We start from the raw sequence: 2,460 nt of genomic DNA, 5'->3' as shown, positions 1-2,460 counted from the left end.
GGTTCCTAAATCTTACCTGGCTGAGTGAAAGACTTAATTGACCTTCATCAGGTCTCTATCTTTACCTTCAAATGGCCTGTCTGAATCCTGGGACCCCCTTAACTCCCTCTTTGCCATTCTGTGACTCATTATGTAAAGCGTAATACATGATCTGAGAGCTAGTATTGGGAAGCCAGAGTGGTGTCTTAGTCACCATGAAAAGTGACTATGAAAAGACACCATGACCACAGCAAGTCTTTTTGAAAGAAAGCATTTAATCAGGGGCTTGCTTACAGTTTCAGAGGCTTAGCTGTGATCCATAGACAGAGAAAAAGAGAGAACCTGGGCCTGACATGAGCTTTTGAAACCTCAAAACCCACCCCCAGTAACATACTTCCTCCAACAAGGCCATACTTCTTAATCCTTCTAATCCTTTCAAATGGTTCCACTCCCTGGTGACCAAGCATCCAAATCTATGACCTGTGGGAACCATTCTTATTCAAACCACCATAAGTGTCATCAAAGAGCTTGTGATTTGTCAACAACCACAGATAGCAAGAAAAATCAGGAGTGCTTGGTGAAGTAAAGCCAATGAAATGGAGGCAGCTTGTAACACCACTGTTATTTAATTAATGCCAACACTGTGGAAAGATAGAAAGCGTTCATCTCTGTTTCTGATATAGCTCCCTCATGCAGTGTCTGTGTCAGAGTGTTCTCATGGGGCGCTGAGTTGACTGTGGAAAGCACGGCAGAACAGGCATGCAGGAGGTCGGCAGATGAATAGACAGGCTTGTTGGCACTTGTCCTGGGCCCACAGACTTTGGTATTCTTTAAGGCCAGGAAGGGGCAGAAGGAGAGATGAAAACACTCTCAGAAAACAGGCTCCATCTCAAAACATCAGAGAGAGAAGAAAAACAGTGAAAGAGTTGAGGAGCGAGCCTTGGCCCAGGCTGACATTCTTTTAAAATCCTTCCTAAAAAAAACAAAAATCAATTTGATTGAACAAAAGCTACTGCTTTCAATTCTCCCGTGACAAGAAAAACAAAGCAAGAAATGGGCCCTGGGTCTTGCCGAATCACAGAAAAGCACACAAGACAAATCATTTCATTCCCAAGGGGTATTAGAGAAAACATCAGAATGAATGAAATTTAAGCCTGAGTGCAAACATCTGGGGAATTTTGTATTTAGAGAAGACAAGAAAAGAAAATGCACTTAAACCCCACAGCATGTGGAAAGGCAGGTTCATAAGAATAACAGGTACCAAGCACAGCTCTGTGACTCAAAGGGAGCTCCCTCCCACGTGGCGTGGGGCTTCTGAAATAACAACCTGCTTGAGAAGGGGTACCCCTCCCATTTGCTGACACGAGATGTGCTCACTAGTGCTGCCCCTACCTCTTTCCAGAGCCTTGCACCCCTGACTACTGCACGTAACGTCCTTCCCATGAGAGTCCATCCCAATCTCAAGTAAACTTTCCTGCCACCCACTTGCCCTTCCTTCCTTCTTCCACACTGCCAACGGACATACATGTGACCATGCCCGCTTCACTGTGGCTCTTCAGCACTCAGGCAAAGTGACTTATGCAGAAATGGGCATCTTGCTGACAGCCTCCCCTGTGATTTGATAGAGCCTGTGATGGGGTGCTTGGCTTGGCATGCTGACTTTGTGAAGGAGTGGACAGTGTTCTTCCCTGGGATTAGGGAGACTCCTGGAGAAGCATGGAGCCACCTTTGACACTGCAAGGTGGGTATCTTCTGAGAACAAAGGCAATGGAGAAGAAAGAAAGAAAGCAGAGTGAATAGATGGCAGGGGGCTCAACTCTGAGAACAGCGTGCTCCATGGGGCTACGGTCTCTCAGGTGTTAAAGAAGTCTCTGGGTGATTCCTGTCAAACAGTGGGGCAGCTGGAGTGGCACAGGCCTCAGGCAGAATGCTCTCCTCACTGACCTCCTCAGATGTGCCCCGGAGAACAAGGGCACCAGTATCCCCAACAGTGGAGCCCAGTGTCAGCAGAGCTCATCGGAACTCATTGCTGATGAACAGCATCTGTGCTGCCTTAGTTTCTGTCAACTTGACACAAACCGAGTCACCTGGGAAGAGGAAATCTGAATTGAGGAATTGTATGATGAGTCTTTCTCTGTCCTGCCAGCCAGCTCCCAAATAATGACATGGAGACTTCTTATTAATTAATGAAAGGTCAGCCTATAGCTTAGGCTTTGTAGCTAGAGTTTTCCTGCCTTGCCCACAGTCAGGATAAATCTCTGTCACCCGCCAGTCCCACAGCCGCTCAGACCAAGTAAACACAGAGACTTATATTGCTTACAAACTGTATGGCCGTGGTAGGCTTCTTGCTAACTGTTCTTATAGCTTAAATTAATCCATTTCCATAAATCTATACCTTGCCATGTGGCTGATGGCTTACCGGCATCTTCACATGCTGCTTGTCATGGTGGCAGCTGGCAGTGACTCCTTCAGCCTTCCTGT

The sequence above is a fragment of the Peromyscus leucopus genome, chromosome 3 (assembly GCF_004664715.2).
Source record: "Peromyscus leucopus breed LL Stock chromosome 3, UCI_PerLeu_2.1, whole genome shotgun sequence".
NCBI lineage: Eukaryota > Metazoa > Chordata > Mammalia > Rodentia > Cricetidae > Peromyscus > Peromyscus leucopus.
The sequence above is the reverse complement of the archived record's forward strand: the minus strand, read 5'-3'. Positions refer to the sequence as shown.